This window comes from Oncorhynchus keta, chromosome 25 (assembly GCF_023373465.1).
Source record: "Oncorhynchus keta strain PuntledgeMale-10-30-2019 chromosome 25, Oket_V2, whole genome shotgun sequence".
Classification (NCBI taxonomy): domain Eukaryota; kingdom Metazoa; phylum Chordata; class Actinopteri; order Salmoniformes; family Salmonidae; genus Oncorhynchus; species Oncorhynchus keta.
The window spans coordinates 46,691,337-46,711,831 of record NC_068445.1 but is presented as its reverse complement, the minus strand read 5'-3'; the positions used below and the strand labels follow the sequence as shown (position 1 = coordinate 46,711,831).

General features: G+C 47.3%; 1 protein-coding gene across 1 annotated transcript in view; it reads left to right on the top strand.

Moving 5' to 3' along the window:
- LOC118375790 (PDZ domain-containing protein 2-like) overlaps nucleotides 1–20,495 on the top strand; it is a 232,384-nt gene that overhangs the window by 43,177 nt on the left and 168,712 nt on the right.

Genomic DNA, 20,495 nt, shown 5'->3' with positions numbered 1-20,495 from the left:
TTACCACCAAAAAATGTTGCCAATTTATGTTACCTGTCATCTGACTTTCAGAGGTGGCTCATGGTATGAAGACGCGGTCTAGTGTATGTTACTACCATAGGCCCTACCCAGCCGTGTTGTAGTACTCTAGTCCTGGACTGGGACTGAACCAGAGGTGACTCAGGTCAATTGGCTAGCATTACACCCTTTCTGTCTAGGGACATGTCAGGGACTTGAGGGACAGCCGAATGACCGCAGTCACCGTAATAACTGTTTAGAATAACCATTTTCTCCTCTTGCTCCTGACGACATGTGCTGGAATTGAAGAATGAATAGAATTGGCATTTCCATTCAAGTCAGCGATGGCGTAATTGGTGGACTGGCAGGCCATTGTGAGTGTTCCTTAGGAGCAAAGCAGGAAGTAGAATCTGTGCTGTAATTTGTTGATTCAACTAAAAAAAAAAAATACATTCCACTGCATGAGTCACATCAGTTAACATCATTTGAATGAACATTCTACATTACCATGGAAATGTTTGCATCACAATAACAGGCAGCCATTGCAAGTGTACCAATGAGATTACCACTCATATGACCAGGGTTAGAGGTTCCAATTCTATTTACCACTCATATGACCAGGGTTAGAGGTTCTATTTATTCTATTTACCAGTCATATGACCAGGGTTAGAGGTTCTATTCATTCTATTTACCAGTCATATGACCAGGGTTAGAGGTTCCAATTCTATTTACCATTCATATGACCAGGGTTAGAGGTTCCAATTCTATTTACCAGTCATATGACCAGGGTTAGAGGTTCCAATTCTATTTACCAGTCATATGACCAGGGTTAGAGGTTCCAATTCTATTTACCAGTCATATGACCAGGGTTAGAGGTTCCAATTCTATTTACCAGTCATATGACCAGGGTTAGAGGTTCCAATTCTATTTACCAGTCATATGACCAGGGTTAGAGGTTCCAATTCTATTTACCAGTCATATGACCAGGGTTAGAGGTTCCAATTCTATTTACCACTCATATGACCAAGTTTAGAGGTTCCAATCCTGTTTACCAGTCATATTACCAGGGTTAGAGGTTCTATTCATTCTATTTACCAGTCATATTACCAGGGTTACAGGTTATATTCATTCTATTTACCAGTCATATTACCAGGGTTAGAGGTTCCAATTATATTTACCAGTCATATGACCAGGGTTAGATGTTCCAATTCTATTTACCACTCATATGACCAGGGTTAGAGGTTCCAATTCTATTTACCAGTCATATTACCAGGGTTAGAGGTTCTATTCATTCTATTTACCAGTCATATTACCAGGGTTACAGGTTCTATTCATTATACTCAAGTATCAAAAGTATAGACCTTTTCAAACTCCTTTCATTAAGGAAACCAGACCGCACCATTTAAAAAATGTACAGATAGACAGGCGCACACGCCAACATCATTTACAGATAGACAGGGGAACACGCCAACATCAGGTACAGATAGACAGGGGAACACGCCAACATCAGGTACAGATAGACAGGGGAACACGCCAACATCATGTACAGATAGACAGGGGAACACGCCAACATCATGTACAGATAGACAGGGGAACACGCCAACATCAGGTACAGATAGACAGGGGAACACGCCAACATCATTTACAGATAGACAGGGGAACACGCCAACATCATTTACAGATAGACAGGGGAACACGCCAACATCAGGTACAGATAGACAGGGGAACACGCCAACATCATTTACAGATAGACAGGGGAACACGCCAACATCATTTACAGATAGACAGGGGAACACGCCAACATCATTTACAGATAGACAGGGGAACACGCCAACATCATTTACAGATAGACAGGGGAACACGCCAACATCATTTACAGATAGACAGGGGAACACGCCAACATCAGGTACAGATAGACAGGGGAACACGCCAACATCAGGTACAGATAGACAGGGGAACACGCCAACATCAGGTACAGATAGACAGGGGAACACGCCAACATCAGGTACAGATAGACAGGGGAACACGCCAACATCATTTACAGATAGACAGGCGCACACGCCAACATCAGGTACAGATAGACAGGGGAACACGCCAACATCAGGTACAGATAGACAGGGGAACACGCCAACATCAGGTACAGATAGACAGGGGAACACGCCAACATCAGGTACAGATAGACAGGGGAACACGCCAACATCATTTACAGATAGACAGGGGCACACGCCAACATCAGGTACAGATAGACAGGGGAACACGCCAACATCAGGTACAGATAGACAGGGGAACACGCCAACATCAGGTACAGATAGACAGGGGAACACGCCAACATCATTTACAGATAGACAGGGGAACACGCCAACATCATTTACAGATAGACAGGGGAACACGCCAACATCATTTACAGATAGACAGGGGAACACGCCAACATCAGGTACAGATAGACAGGGGAACACGCCAACATCATTTACAGATAGACAGGGGAACACGCCAACATCATTTACAGATAGACAGGGGAACACGCCAACATCATTTACAGATAGACAGGGGAACACGCCAACATCAGGTACAGATAGACAGGGGAACACGCCAACATCAGGTACAGATAGACAGGGGAACACGCCAACATCATTTACAGATAGACAGGGGAACACGCCAACATCATTTACAGATAGACAGGGGAACACGCCAACATCAGGTACAGATAGACAGGGAACACGCCAACATCATTTACAGATAGACAGGCGCACACGCCAACATCAGGTACAGATAGACAGGGGAACACGCCAACATCAGGTACAGATAGACAGGGGAACACGCCAACATCAGGTACAGATAGACAGGGGCACACGCCAACATCAGGTACAGATAGACAGGGGCACACGCCAACATCATTTACAGATAGACAGGGGCACACGCCAACATCAGGTACAGATAGACAGGGGAACACGCCAACATCAGGTACAGATAGACAGGGGAACACGCCAACATCAGGTACAGATAGACAGGGGAACACGCCAACATCAGGTACAGATAGACAGGGGCACACGCCAACATCATTTACAGATAGACAGGGGAACACGCCAACATCATTTACAGATAGACAGGGGAACACGCCAACATCATTTACAGATAGACAGGGGAACACGCCAACAACAGGTACAGATAGACAGGGGAACACGCCAACATCATTTACAGATAGACAGGGAACACGCCAACATCATTTACAGATAGACAGGGGAACACGCCAACATCATTTACAGATAGACAGGGGAACACGCCAACATCATTTACAGATAGACAGGGGAACACGCCAACATCATTTACAGATAGACAGGGGAACACGCCAACATCAGGTACAGATAGACAGGGGAACACGCCAACATCAGGTACAGATAGACAGGGGAACACGCCAACATCATTTACAGATAGACAGGGGAACACGCCAACATCATTTACAGATAGACAGGGGAACACGCCAACATCAGGTACAGATAGACAGGGGAACACGCCAACATCATTTACAGATAGACAGGGGAACACGCCAACATCATTTACAGATAGACAGGGGAACACGCCAACATCATTTACAGATAGACAGGGGAACACGCCAACATCATTTACAGATAGACAGGGGAACACGCCAACATCATTTACAGATAGACGGGGAACACGCAAACATCAGGTACAGATAGACAGGGGAACACGCCAACATCAGGTACAGATAGACAGGGGCACACGCCAACATCATTTACAGATAGACAGGGGAACACGCCAACATCAGGTACAGATAGACAGGGGAACACGCCAACATCAGGTACAGATAGACAGGGGAACACGCCAACATCAGGTACAGATAGACAGGGGAACACGCCAACATCATTTACAGATAGACAGGGGCACACGCCAACATCAGGTACAGATAGACAGGGGAACACGCCAACATCATTTACAGATAGACAGGGGAACACGCCAACATCATTTACAGATAGACAGGGGAACACGCCAACATCATTTACAGATAGACAGGGGAACACGCCAACATCATTTACAGATAGACAGGGGAACACGCCAACATCATTTACAGATAGACAGGGGAACACGCCAACATCAGGTACAGATAGACAGGGGAACACGCCAACATCATTTACAGATAGACAGGGGAACACGCCAACATCAGGTACAGATAGACAGGGGAACACGCCAACATCAGGTACAGATAGACAGGGGAACACGCCAACATCATTTACAGATAGACAGGGGAACACGCCAACATCAGGTACAGATAGACAGGGGAACACGCCAACATCATTTACAGATAGACAGGGGAACACGCCAACATCATTTACAGATAGACAGGGGAACACGCCAACATCATTTACAGATAGACAGGGGAACACGCCAACATCATTTACAGATAGACAGGGGAACACGCCAACATCATTTACAGATAGACAGGGGAACACGCCAACATCATTTACAGATAGACAGGGGAACACGCCAACATCAGGTACAGATAGACAGGCGCACACGCCAACATCATTTACAGATAGACAGGGGAACACGCCAACATCATTTACAGATAGACAGGGGAACACGCCAACATCATTTACAGATAGACAGGGGAACACGCCAACATCATTTACAGATAGACAGGGGAACACGCCAACATCAGGTACAGATAGACAGGCGCACACGCCAACATCATTTACAGATAGACAGGGGAACACGCCAACATCATTTACAGATAGACAGGGGAACACGCCAACATCATTTACAGATAGACAGGGGAACACGCCAACATCATTTACAGATAGACAGGGGAACACGCCAACATCATTTACAGATAGACAGGGGAACACGCCAACATCATTTACAGATAGACAGGGGAACACGCCAACATCATTTACAGATAGACAGGGGCACACGCCAACATCATTTACAGATAGACAGGGGAACACGCCAACATCATTTACAGATAGACAGGGGAACACGCCAACATCAGGTACAGATAGACAGGGGAACACGCCAACATCATTTACAGATTAACAGGGGAATACACGAACATCAGGTACAGATATACAAGGGGAACAGGCCAACATCAGGTACAGATAGACAGGGGAACACGCCAACATAATTTACAGATAGACAGGGGCACACGCCAACATCAGGTACAGATAGACAGGGGCACACGCCAACATCATTTACAGATAGACAGAGGAACACACCAACATCAGGTACAGATAGACAGGGGAACACGCCAACATCAGGTACAGATAGACAGGGGAACACGCCAACATCATTTACAGATAGACAGGGGAACACGCCAACATCATTTACAGATAGACAGGGGAACACGCCAACATCAGGTACAGATAGACAGGGGAACACGCCAACATCAGGTACAGATAGACAGGGGAACACGCCAACATCAGGTACAGATAGACAGGGGAACACGCCAACATCAGGTACAGATAGACAGGGGCACACGCCAACATCATTTACAGATAGACAGGGGAACACGCCAACATCAGGTACAGATAGACAGGGGAACACGCCAACATCAGGTACAGATAGACAGGGGCACACTTCATCACTCAGACATCAGGTACAGATAGACAGGGGCACACTTCATCACTCAGACATCATTTACAGATAGACAGGGGCACACTCAGACATCATTTACAGATAGACAGGGGCACACTCAGACATCATTTACAGATAGACAGGGGCACACTTCATCACTCAGACATCAGGTACAGATAGACAGGGGCACACTTCATCACTCAGACATCATTTACAGATAGACAGGGGCACACTTCATCACTCAGACATCAGGTACAGATAGACAGGGGCACACTTCATCACTCAGACATCATTTACAGATAGACAGGGGCACACTCAGACATCATTTACAGATAGACAGGGGCACACTCAGACATCATTTACAGATAGCCGGGGGCACACTTCATCACTCAGACATAATTTACTAACAAAGCATGCGTGTTTAATATATTTATTTTTAAATGGTTATGTTGGTTATTCAATTTTCATGACGGTCTTCGTCCGTAACCGTCGGTTACTCGTTGTGCACTACCAGTATGTAGGGAACAGGGTGCCGTTTGGGATGCATACCCAGAGCCTCACACGATATTAGACAGCTGGTACATTAGTGCCCCGACGTGGGAACGGACAGAAAGAAGTGCTTGTTTTGTTTAAAACCTCTAAAATGAGGCGATTTAACATGTTAAGCAGATTAACATGTTTTTTTCCATTCATGTTTATCCCGTAAACTTATTCTGTGAACTCTTCCAACTCTTTCTAAAGCCAAAAATCCTCTGTTTTTTTCTTTTTTCTTCTAGAACTTCTCATGAAATGTTAATCTTTGAGTCTGACGCAATGCTTGGAGGCAGTGCAGTAGGATTGCTGTGTATAATTTGGGTCAGAAGAAGTCTGAATGTAGACGGGGCTAAAGGTGAACACCGTAGCTAACTACTACTAACTACTACTAACTACTACTTCACCCAAGGCCTATGGAACAGAGGTGCTATCTTCTCTAAGCTGCCCGAGACACTAAACAACTACTGTATGAGTTCAGTTCCATTCATTGACTTGTGTTCGTCATGTTGATTTGTCGAGAAAAGATGTCAGTATGTTTTTGGTATGTCTGCACTGGCAAATGGGGCGGCGGCAGGGTAGCCTAGTGGTTAGAGTGTAGAGGTGGCAGGGTAGCCTAGTGGTTAGAGTGTAGAGACGGCAGGGTAGCCTAGTGGTTAGAGTGTTGGACTAGTAACCAAAAGGTTGCAAGTTCAAATCCCTGAGCTAACAAGGTACAAATCTGTCGTTCTGCCCCTGAACAGGCAGTTAACCCACTGTTCCTAGGCTGTCATTGAAAATAAGAATTTGTTCTTAACTGATTTGCCTAGTTAAATAAAGAAAAAATAAAAAAAATAAAAAGGTCCGACGCAGGGGTAGTTTGGAGCCAAAGCCTAACTAAATCAGATCTGTGTGTGTTTTTTGTATTAATCCTGCATTGATGTCAATGGGAGACATGAATATTCTAGAGACACAAAGAAGCACAATTAGTATTAGACCACTGTACACCTGGGCCAAGACAGATACATTTCCTCACCTCATATCCAACATAGGAACAGATATTTAGCAGTATCACCAGGGGGAAGGTCTGATTCCTGAATAATATATCCTGGCAGAGACACAGAGCAGCCTGGTTTCTGGTCCTGGTTTCTGGACCTGGTTCTGGTCCTGGTTTCTGGTCCTGGTTTCTTGTTTCTGGTCCTGGTTTCTGGACCTGGTTTCTGGTTCTGGTCCTGGTTTCTGGTCCTGGTTTCTTGTTTCTTGTCCTGGTTTCTGGACCTGGTTTCTGGTTCTGGTCCTGGTTTCTTGTTTCTGGTCCTGGTTTCTGGTCCTGGTTTTTGGTTTCTGGTCCTGGTTTCTGGTCCTGGTTTCTGGTTTCTGGTCCTGGTTTCTGGTTTCTGGTCCTGGTTTCTGGTCCTGGTTTTTGGTTTCTGGTCCTGGTTTCTGGTCCTGGTTTCTTGTTTCTGGTCCTGGTCTCTGGTTTCTGGTCCTGGTTTTTGGTTTCTGGTCCTGGTTTCTGGTCCTGGTTTCCTATTGTATAATGATGAATTAAATGAAAGGAGGGAATCCGTATCATATCTGTATCTCACAGCTGTGACCTCACGGCTTGGAAACCCAACACCCAAGGTACGTTTCAGTCTTTTAGCAGACACTCTTATCCAGATGGACTTAAAGTCAGTGCCTTCATCTTGAGATAGCTAGGTGAGACAAACACATATCACAAGCATAGAAAGTACATTTTCCCCTCAATAAAGTAGTTATCAACAAAGTCAGAGCTAGTAGGATAAAAAAAAATCTAAAAAGTGTATTAAAAAAAATTATTTGATGAATTTAAGATACTCTTTGAAGAGGTAGGGTTTCATATGTTCTCGGGAAGATGGTTAGGACTCTGCTGTCCTAGTTTCAGGGGGAAGATGGACAGGGACTCTGCTGTCCTAGCTTCAGGGGGAAGATGGACAGGGACTCTGCTGTCCTAGCATCAGGGGGAAGATGGACAGGGACTCTGCTGTCCTAGCATCAGGGGGGAAGATGGACAGGGACTCTGCTGTCCTAGCATCAGGGGAAGATGGACAGGGACTCTGTTGTCCTAGCTTCAGTGGGAAGATGGAAGGGACTCTGTTGAGCTTCAGGGGAAGATGGACTCTGCTGTCCTAGCTTCAGGGGGAAGATGGACAGGGACTCTGCTGTCCTAGCTTCAGTGGGAAGATGGACAGGGACTCTGTTGTCCTAGCATCAGGGGAAGATGGACTCTGCTGTCCTAGTTTCAGGGGGAAGATGGACAGGGACTCTGTTGTCCTAGCATCAGGGGGGAAGATGGACAGGGACTCTGCTGTCCTAGCATCAGGGGGAAGATGGACAGGGACTCTGCTGTCCTAGCTTCAGGGGGAAGATGGACAGGGACTCTGCTGTCCTAGCTTCAGGGGGGAAGATGGACAGGGACTCTGTTGTCCTAGCTTCAGGGGAAAGCTGGTTCCACCATTGTGGTGTCAGGACAGAGAAGAGCTTTGACTAGACTGAGCGGTAGCTAAGCTGGGTGGGGCGTCTAAGAGACCAGAGGTGACTGAACAGAGGGCTCGGGTTGGGGCGTAGGGTTTGAACATAGCCTGAAGGTAGGGAGGGGCAGTTCCTCTGGAAGGCAGTAGAGAGTGTGAAGTAGCGGGGTAACATGAGAGAACTTGGGAAGGTTAAACACCAGACAGGCTGTAGTAGTTTAGGTGGGAGAACAGCCTGGATAAGGACCTGCACCACTTCCTGTGAGGTGGTCTACAGATGTAGGGTAAACACCAGGGGGACAGACTGCCCTAGGGGTCTGCCTCGAGGGGTAAACACCAGACAGACTGCCCTCGAGGGGTCAATACTGCCCTCGAGGGGTCCAGACTGCCCTCGAGGGGTCCAATAAACACCAGACAGGCCCTGTAGGGGGTGGTCTCGAGGGGGTAAACACCAGACAGGCTGCCCCCGAGGGTGGTCTGCCCCGAGGGGTAAACCCCAGACAGACTGCCCCAGGGGTCCAATACGGCCCCCGAGGGGGATAAACACCAGACAGACTGTAGTGGTCCAATACGGCCCCGAGGGGGTCCAAACACCAGAGGGGGCTGTAGTGGTCTGGATAAACGGCCCCAGACAGACTGCCCCGAGGGGGTCCAATAAACCCCAGGGGACAGACTGCCCTCGAGGGGGTCCAATACTGCCCTACAGGGGTTTGCCCTCGAGGGGTCCAATACTGCCCCAGGGGTCAATACTGCCCCCAGGGGTCCAATACTGCCCCAGAGAGGGGTTGTATAGTAGGGTGTCCAATACTAGGGGGAGATGACGCCCCGAGGGGTAAGGACCTGCCCCAGGGTTCCTGTGTGAGGAAGGGTCAATACTGCCCTCGAGGGGTCCAGATGCCCTCGAGGGGGTCCAATACTGCCCCGAGGGGGTCCAATACTGCCCTCGAGGGGGTCCAATACTGCCCCCGAGGGGGTCCAATACTGCCCCCGAGGGGGTCCAATACTGCCCCCGAGGGGGTCCAATACTGCCCTCGAGGGGGTCCAATACTGCCCTCGAGGGGGTCCAATACTGCCCTCGAGGGGGTCCAATACTGCCCTCGAGGGGGTCCAATATGGCCCTCGAGGGGGTCCAATACTGCCCCCGAGGGGGTCCAATACTGCCCTCGAGGGGGTCCAATACTGCCCCCGAGGGGGTCCAATACTGCCCTCGAGGGGGTCCAATACGGCCCCCGAGGGGGTCCAATACTGCCCCCGAGGGGGTCCAATACTGCCCCCGAGGGGGTCCAATACTGCCCCCGAGGGGGTCCAATACTGCCCCCGAGGGGGTCCAATACTGCCCCCGAGGGGGTCCAATACTGCCCCCGAGGGGGTCCAATACTGCCCTCGAGGGGGTCCAATACTGCCCCCGAGGGGGTCCAATACTGCCCCCGAGGGGGTCCAATACTGTCCGCGTTTTTTATGTTTTTAATGATCTACATTCATACATTTTTTTTTTGTGTGTGTCTAGCTCACTAATAATAGGCCAAAATCAAAGCTAGACATTGAAAAATGACATTGAAAAAATTCCAATAACGATGGATAGAGGACTATTTTTAGTGACGGCGAGGAAATGTAACACATTTTTAGGTGCCCTCCGGACCACGGTGAAGACCGAATGCGACCCCCCCGGGGCCTGTTGGAAGAGCAGGAACCTGCAGGTGCCCAGTCACTGCTTTGTTGTCTACAGAGAATGACAGGGTTGTCCAGGGTTACGCCAAAGTTCTTTGCACTCTGGGAAATGTGACACCATGGAATTGTCAACCGACAGAATGGCACAGCTACAGCCATATGCTGTGGACCATAATGCATAATGTTAACCCACGATGAAGGAGCAGTTAACCGTTGTGATGGTGATTCCATTGTGTTTTCATGAAGCTCAGAGAGTTGCGGCTCCTTCAGCTCCAGGAAGCAGAGTAGACCCACAACGGTTCACATATGATTTTCCGGCTGTTTTATTTCCGGCCTTGCCAGAAGCCGTGGGAAAGCTTTCTGTCTGGAAACTGTCTGTCTCTCAAATCGATTGACAAATATCAACGTGCATCTACCGAGAACACAGAAATGTTACTCTCTTCCATCTGTCTGTGCGTCCACTCATCTGAAGTGTCTGCTTTGATGACGATGACGAACCAGAAGCTTGCTGTGAAACCAAACATGATGCTCTGAAGACACACTGTCACTACTGGCTGGTGTCTTTGTGTATGTTGACCCACAGATCATCTCTGCAAATATCTCCTCTTGCCTAAATGCTCAAGAAGACCACATTCTATACAAGTTTACCCATGAAATTTGTGGCGAGCTGCCTTTTTACCTACCTGTGGCTGTTTACCTACCTGTGGCTGTTTACCTACCTGTGGCTGTTTACCTACCTGGGGCTGTTTACCTACCTGGGGCTGTTTACCTACCTGTGGCTGTTTACCTACCTGTGGCTGTTTATCTACCTGTGGCTGTTTACCTACCTGTGGCTGTTTACCTACCTGGGGCTGTTTACCTACCTGTGGCTGTTTACCTACCTGTGGCTGTTTACCTACCTGTGGCTGTTTACCTACCTGTGGCTGTTTACCTACCTGGGGCTGTTTACCTACCTGGGGCTGTTTACCTACCTGTGGCTGTTTACCTACCTGTGGCTGTTTACCTACCTGTGGCTGTTTACCTACCTGTGGCTGTTTACCTACCTGTGGCTGTTTACCTACCTGGGGCTGTTTACCTACCTGTGGCTGTTTACCTACCTGTGGCTGTTTACCTACCTGTGGCTGTTTACCTACCTGTGGCTGTTTACCTACCTGTGGCTGTTTACCTACCTGGGGCTGTTTACCTACCTGTGGACTCAGTGTAGTTTAGGCAGGTTGTTTACCTACCTGTGTTCTCTCAGTGTATCCCCTCCTCTCCTCTCCTCCTCCCCTCCTCCTATCCCCTCTTCTCCTTCTATCCCCCTTCTCTTCTCCTCCCTGGGGCTCCTCTTACCTACCTCCTGGCTCTCCTTCCTCCCTTCTCCTTTACCTACCTCTCCTCTCCTTACCTACCTCTCCTCTCCTCTCCCTCTCCTCTCCTCTCCTCTCCTCTCCTCTCCTCCTCTCCTCTGCAATTGCTGTTTGTCTTGTTACTGTGGTCATTAGTTTTTTACAACTGTCAGGTAGCAGTGATATCACAGTGTTTTTTTGTTCTTGTTTGGTTTCTTTATCATACCGGGATTTTTAGGAAAGGACCTCCCTCATAGCGTAGTGGTTAAGCACCTGTACACCTGCTCTTTGTGGACTGGTATTCATACAGAGTCTCAGTAGGAGTGGTGATCTAGGATCAGATCATAAAGAGTCTCAGTAGGAGTGGTGATCTAGGATCAGGTCATAAAGAGTCTCAGTAGGAGTGGTGATCTAGGATCAGGTCATAAAGAGTCTCAGTAGGAGTGGTGATCTAGGATCAGGTCATAAAGAGTCTCAGTTTGATCTAATCAGGTCATAAAGAGTCTCAGTAGGAGTGGTGATATCAGGTCATAAAGAGTCTCAGTTTGATCTAGGATCAGGTCATAAAGAGTCTCAGTTGGTGATCATAGGATCAGGTCATAAAGAGTCTTAGGAGTGGTGAAAGGATCAGGTCATAAAGAGTCTCAGTAAGAGTGGTGATCTAGGATCAGGTCATAAAGAGTCTCAGTCTCAGTGGAGTGCTGATCTAGGATCAGGTCATAAAGAGTCTCAGTAGGAGTGGTGATCTAGGATCAGGTCATAAAGGGTCTCAGTAGGAGTGGTGATCTAGGATCAGGTCATAAAGAGTCTCAGTAGGAGTACTGATCTAGGATCAGGTCATAAAGAGTCTCAGTAGGAGTGGTGATCTAGGAGCAGGTCATAAAGAGTCTCAGTAGGAGTGGTGATCTAGGATCAGGTCATAGAGTCTCAGTAGGAGTGGTGATCTAGGAGCAGGTCATAAAGAGTCTCAGTAGGAGTGGTGATCTAGGATCAGGTCCCCTCTGAAACTCATCACTGTATTTCCGATAGTCTGCTCATATTTCCATGTTTCTGGAGTCTGCCACTCTAGAGCTGGAGAGAGAACACAGGCCCGTCATCATACTGGAAGACAGTCTGTGCACGTGTGTTTGTGAGCATGTGTTTAGTTCGAGATAATTCCTGCCTAATCGTCCTGTGAATTCCTCTTGGGAAATAAGCACCTTCAACAACACACCAGATTAGCTACAGTAGTTGGGATGGAGTGGGACACAGGGAACATTCCTGGCAGAGATAAGTCTTTATGTAACAGGACCAGACCAAAACATCTGTTATCTAGCATCAGCACAACGGTTTCCTGCCCTGTCCTGTGGTCGGTAAACATTAAAGGGGGGAGTCCGGGATTGATAAATCCTAGACTTGTGGTGGGTGTGGCTGCTTTGTTGGTTTTTTAAATTACAGACTGAAGCTTAACAACAGTTTGAGCAAAAGGCCTAGAAGATTGTCATCAGTATGGATCAACCCCTTAGAAACCAACCATTTAGGATCAACCCCTTACAAACCAACCATTTAGGATCAACCCCTTAGAAACCAACCATTTAGGATTAACCCCTTAGAAACCAACCATTTAGGATCAACCCCTTAGAAACCAACCATTTAGGATCAACCCCTTAGAAACCAACCCCTTAGGAACCAACCATTTAGGATCAACCCCTTAGAAACCAACCATTTAGGATCAACCCCTTAGGAAAACAACCCCTTAAGAACCAACCCTTTAGAAACCAACCCTTTAGAAACCAACCCCTTAGAAACCAACCCATTAGGATCAACCTCTTAGGACCAAACCCTTAGAAACCAGCCCCTTGGGTCCAACCCCTTCGAAACCAACCCCTTAGAAACCAACCTCTTAGGACCAACCCCTTAGAAACCAACCTCTTAGGACCAACCCCTTAGGAACCAACCCTTAGGACCAACCACTTAGAAACCAACCACTTAGAAACCAACCTCCTAGGATCAACCCCTTAGAAAGCAACCTCTTAGGACCAGCACCTTAGGAACCAACCACTTAGAAACCAACCTCCTAGGACCAACCCCTTAGAAACCAACCTCCTAGGACCAACCCCTTAGAAACCAACCTCTTAGGAACCAACCACTTAGAAACCAACCTCCTAGGACCAACCCCTTAGAAACCAACCCCTACTGGGTAGCCAAGCCCAGCCAATCAGAATTCATTTTTCCCTACAAAGGGGCTTTATTACAGACAGAAATTGTCCTCAGTTTCATCTGCTGTCCGGGAGGCTGAAGAAGCCGGATGTGGAGGTCCTGGGCTGGCGTGGTTACACTTAGTCTGCGGTTTTGAGGCCGGTTGGACGTACTGCCAAATTCTTTAAAACGGCGTTGGAGACGGCGAATGGTAGAAAAATTAACATGACATTTTCTGACAACAGCTCTGGTGGACATTCCTGCAGTCAGCGTGCCAAATGTACGCTCCCTCAACCTGAGACATCAGTGGCATTGTGTTGTGTGACAAAACTGCACATTTTAGAATGTCCTTTTATTGGCCCCAGCACAAGGTGCACCTGTGTAATGATCATGCTGTTTAATCAGCTTGTTGATATGTTACACCTGTCAGGTGGATGGATTATCTTGGCAAAGGAGACATGATCACTAACAGGGATGTAAACAAAGTTCTGCACAAAATTGGAGAGAAATAAGCTTTTTGTGTGTATGAAACATTTCTGGGATCTTTTATTTCAGTTCATGAAACATGGGACCAATACTTTACATGTTGCGTTTATATTTTTGTTCAGTATAGATCATCCACCTGTATTAATCACATTTTTACCAATGCTGCAGAACTCTACTCTAAAGCTGTATCCATACCTATTGGATGTATTGCCCATAATATAGTGACCATATCTAGAAAAGCCAAAGTTTGACAAAGGCTGGGCCTAAAATAGTCTATAAGATATCATACAAAACAAATGGATTCCTATGTTGAAGATACAACCAATATTGATCTGATGAGGAGCATCCAGACGCTGCATTTATAAGATAGTTTCTTCCAGTTACTGTTAGAACTGTTTACGGCCCTGATGGATGAGGAATTGAAAAGCTGCATGGTTGAGAGGGATGGGGCCAAAGGATAGCCAGGTGTAACAGTGGTAGCCAGGTGTAAGAGTGGTAGCCAGGTGTAAGAGTGGTAGCCAGGTGTAAGAGTGGTAGCCAGGTGTAACAGTGGTAGCCAGGTGTAACAGTGGTAGCCAGGTGTAACAGTGGTAGCCAGGTGTAACAGTGGTCACCAGGTGAATAAGTCTGTCTGCACATCTGACTGGCGAGCTAATTGAGAAATAATGTGACTAGACTAAACAAAAAGACAAATAATATTTTGAAACCAAGATAAATGACAAAGTATGATGGGGGGATGCTTTGGTGTACTTTGAGTGTATCACAAAACCTTCTGATGTTGCCAATTACTTTAATGACTATTTAATTGGCAAAGTGGGCAAACTGTTACGTTTTCTTCCGGGGAAAGAGGACCAAAATGCAGCGTGGTTATTCATAAACATCTTTAATGAAAGATGAAAATACAAACAGTTTGCAAAAACAATAAACGTGAAAAACCGAAACAGCCCTATCTGGTGCAACAAACACAGAGACAGGAACAATCACCCACGAAATACTCAAAGAATATGGCTGCCTAAATATAGTTCCCAATCAGAGACAACGATAAACACCTGCCTCTGATTGAGAACCACTCTAGGCAACCATAGACTTTCCTAGACTACTTAACTAAACACAATCCCATAAACTACAAAACGCCTAGACAAAACAAACCACATAAATCAGCCATGTCACACCCTGGCCTAACCAAAATAATAAAGAGAACACAGAATACTAAGACCAGGGCGTGACAGTATCCCTCCCCTAAAGGTGCGGACTCCCGGCCGCACAGGCCGCACACCTAAACCCATATGGGAGGGTCTCGGTGGGCGTCTGTCCACGGTGGCGGCTCTGGCGCTGGACCCCACTTAGATTGGCGACCCTCGCCGTCGACCTTGGCCTACTAATCTTAACAAAGGGCCCCACTGGACTGAGAGGTAGCTCGGGACTGAGGGGTAGCTCGGGACAGAGAGGTAGCTCGGGACTGAGGGGTAGCTCGGGACTGAGGGGTAGCTCGGGACTGAGAGGTAGCTCGGGACTGAGAGGTAGCTCGGGACTGAGGGGTAGCTCGGGACTGAGGGGTAGCTCGGGACTGAGAGGTAGCTCGGGACTGAGGGGTAGCTCGGGACTGAGGGGTAGCTCGGGACTGAGGGGTAGCTCGGGACTGAGGGGTAGCTCGGGACTGAGGGGTAGCTCGGGACTGAGGGGTAGCTCGGGACTGAGGGGTAGCTCGGGACTGAGGGGTAGCTCGGGACTGACCGGTAGCTCGGGACTGACCGGTAGCTCGGGACTGACCGGTAGCTCGGGACTGACCGGTAGCTCGGGACTGAGAGGTAGCTCGGGACTGACGGGTAGCTCGGGACTGAGGGGTAGCTCGGGACTGAGGGGTAGCTCGGGACTGAGGGGTAGCTCGGGACTGAGAGGTAGCTCGGGACTGAGAGGTAGCTCGGGACTGAGAGGTAGCTCGGGACTGAGAGATAGCCGTCAACCTGCCTGAGCTCTGGCAGATCCTGGCTGACTGGCAGATCCTGGCTGACTGGCGGCTCCTGGCTGACTGGCGGCTCTGGACAGACGGGAGACTCCAGCAGCTGTGGACAGACGGGAGACTCCAGCAGCTGTGGACAGACGGGAGACTCCAGCAGCTGTGGACAGACGGGAGACTCCAGCAGCTCTGGACAGACGAAGCTCACTGCAGGCCTGGTACGTGGTGTCGGCACTGGTGGTACTGGGCCGAGGACACGCACAGGAAGCCTGGTGCGGGGAGCTGCCACCGGAGGGCTGGTGTGTGGAGGTGGCACTGGATGGACCAGACCGTGAAGGCGTACTGAAGATCTTGAGAGCAGGGCTGGCACCAACCGCCCTGGCTGGATCTTCACCCTAGCCCGGCAGATGTGGGAAGCTGGGATGTAGCGCACCGGGCTAAGCACGCTTACTGGGGACACCGTGCGAAGCACCGCATAACACGGTGCCTGACCAGTACCACGCCCGCCACGGTTAGCACTGCTAGGTGCACTGTAGCGCTGAGCTGGCACAGGACGTGCAAGGCTAGGGAGGTGCACAGGAGGCCTGGTGCGTGAGGCTGGCACAATCTTCACCAGACGACAATCACGCACCTGAGGACGAGTATGTTGAGCTGACCCAGGTGCCATCAATTCCCCGACACGCTCTGTCGGGCGAATTCCGTGCCTAATGCACCAACACAGCAACTCCCTCATAATTCTCTCCTCCAATTTCCCCATTAACTGCTTCACGGTCTCTGCTTCGCTCACCTCCAACACTGGCTCTGGTTCTGGTTTCCTCTTTGGCTCCTTACGATAAACAGGGGGAGTTGGCTCAGGTCTGACTCCTGGCTCTGTCACACTCTCCCTGTGCCCCCCCCCCCCAATACATTTTTGGGGCTGACTCTCGGGCTTCCATCCGCGCCGCCGTGCTGCCTCAAACCGCCGCCTCTCCACTTTGGCTGCCTCCAGCTCTGCCTTTGGGCGGCTCCTGCTGCCGCTGCCTGTCACCACGCCGCTTGGTCCTGTTTGGTGGGTGATTCTGTTACGGTTTTCTTCTGGTGAAAGAGAGGAGGACCAAAATGCAGCGTGGTTATTCATAAACATCTTTAACTTCTTGCGGCGACCCATCCCGGATCCGGTATCGTGACTACGGCTCAAGCTCATTACCATAACGCAAAATGCAAAAAAATATTCTTAGAAATATTTAACCTCCACACATTAACCTGTTAGGCCGCCCCATCCCGGATCCGGGATTGTGACTACAGCCTCAAGCTCATTACCATAACGCAACATTAGCGATTTCTGAAAATTGCAAAATAAATGAAATAAATATGCCTGTCCTCAAGCTTATCCTTTTCTTAACAATCCTGTCGTCTCAGATTTTCAAAATATGCTTTAGAACCAGAGAAAATCAATAATTTGTGTAAGAGTGGTGATAGCTAGCGTAGCATTTAGCGTTAGCATTTAGCACGCAACATTCACAAAAACCAGCAAAGGGATCAAATAAAATAATTTACCTTTGAAGAACTTCAGATGTTTCAATGAGGAGACTCTCAGTTACATAGCAGATGTCCAGTTTTTCCTGAAAGATGCTTGTGTAGGACACAACGTTCCGTTTTGTTACTATGCATTTGGCTACCGAAACTAACCGAAAATTCAGTCACCTAAACGTCGAACTTTTTTCCGAATTAACTCCATAATATCGACTGAAACATGGAAAACGTTGTTTGAATCAATCCTCAAGGTGTTTGGTCATATATCTCTTCATTGAAATGCCAGTCCTAGACACGTGCATTCTTCTCTGATTCGGATGGAAAATACTGGGACCTGACTTTGCGCACAGAATTTCCACGCAGACACCATGCGGGACACTTGGTAATTGTAGGCTCTTATGGCCAATCTTCCAATGATATGCCTACAAATACGTCACAATGCTGCAGACACCTGGGGGAAACGATAGGAAGTGTCCGTTTGATTCCTGTGCCATTCACAGCCATATAAGGAGATCATTGAAAACGTGCCTTCAAAAATCCTGTTGATTTCCTGGTCACTCAAACATCTTGGTTTTGCCTGTAGATATTGTTCTATGGCACTCACAGTGAAAATCTTTACAGTTCTGGAAACGTCAGAGTGTCTTCTTTCCAAAACTATCAATTCCAAGCATAGTCGAGCATCTTTTCGTGACAAAATATCGCCCGCTAAAAACGGGCACGTCTTTTTATCCAAAAATGAAATACTGCCCTAGAGTTCTAACAGGTTAACAAGTCCAATAGCTAATCTACCCAGCAAGTCAGATTTCTAAAATGTTTTACGGCGAAAACATAGCACATATTTATATTAGACCACCACCGAAACAAAAGACGAGGCAGCCATTTTGTCCCAGAAAATATAAAATTATAAAAGCAGGATTAAAAAATAAATCATTCACTAACCTTTTGAAAATCTTCATCAGATGACAGTAATAGTACATGTTACAGATAACGTCCGACAGATAACGTCAGATAACAAGCAATAAACATGACTAAATATACATGTTCTACATATAGTTACAAAGATACACTTCTTCTTAATGCAACCGCTGTATTACATTTATTTTTAACGTTACAGAATTCGTGCACTGGCTATACAATGAGACGGCGCTCAGATATTAGCAGTATGTCTCCTCTACGTTTGGAGTCCACAGAAACCCAAAATAAAAAAATATTCCCTTACCTTTGATGTTCTTCGATCAGAAGACGTAGAAGGAGTCATACTTACCCAATACATCGTTTGGTTTCACGTTGTGTGTCTCTGTATTAGCATATGCTAACAGCTTCAGCTGAAATGCACCCAAAATGATTTCTGATCCCGCACTCTTGCGCATCAAAACTTCAAATTTACATATTATATGTCGACTAAACTGGTCAAACTATGTGCAGAATTGAGCGTTATGATGTTTTTAGCATGTAAAACAATGATCAGCGCGAACAGACAAACCGCCTTCAATTGCTGTTCCTTGGAAAAGAACGTGCCCCAAATCGGCCGCGCGCAATAGAGTGCATGTATTTGAGAGTGACACAAACATTTTCGCCCGCCAAACGACGAGGGCAGGCGGGATTCTCACAATGAATGCGCCATTTGAAAGCAGGCATCGCGCTGAACACATACATACTGTTCCCAGATCGGTAGCTGCCTGGGAAGGGTGGGGGCGACGACGTCAAAGTTGACCCAACTTTTCTCTTGACAAGAGAGAGTTTGGGAGAAAGGCTGCCCTGAGAGTTCTGCTTTACATACAGACATCATTTAAACGGTTTTAGAAACTTTAGAGTGTTTTCTATTCAATAATAATTATTATATGCATATATTAGCAATTTTGGGAAAAAATATTTTCAGTTTACTATGGGCACGCACTTCCTCCAAAGGGGGCAGTATTGAGGCCTAGTCTTATGTGTTACATTTATTTTTACAGAATTCGTTACAGAATTCGTTCACTAATATGAGACGGCGCTCACACATTAGCATTATGTCTCCTCTATGTTGGACTCCACAGAAACACAAAAATAACCACATAAATATTCCCTTACCTTTGATGTTCTTCGATCATAAGCCGTGGAAGTAGTCATACTTACCAAAAACTGCGTTTGGTTTTCAAGTCTGTGTCTTTGGGCTATCAAACACGACAAATTCCGTCTGAAATGCAGCCAAAATTCTAGTGGATGCGCATCAAAACTTCAAAATGACATATTATATGTCTACGAAACTGGTCAAACTAAGTGCAGAATCAAGCTTTAGCATGTTCTGAACACGCAAACCAATCCTTAGCTCGAACAGACAAACACACATCGTTTGGTCAACCCTGGAAGAAAGAGAGCTCTGGACCCGACGCGCGCATCAAAGTGCATGTATTTTCGCGTGACCTGAAGGTTTCAGCCCGCCAAAAGTGGAGGCAGCGCGTGATTCTCACAATGACAAGCCCCATTGAAAGCAGAAACTGTTCCCAGATCTGTAGCTGGTTGGGGAGGGTGGGGGCGATGACGTCAAAGTTGGGCCAACTTTCATGATGACAAGAGAGAGTTTGGGAGAATGGCTGCCCTGAGAGTTCTGCTTTTACATACAGACATAATTTGAACATTTTTTTTAGAAGCTTTAGAGTGTTTTCTATTCAATTATAATTATTAGATGCATATATTAGCAATTTTGGACAGATTTTTTTCTGTTTACTATGGGCACGCAATTCCTCCAAAGGGGGCAGTAGTCAGCCCTATCTTTAACAGGTTTAAACTGGTCAGCATGTC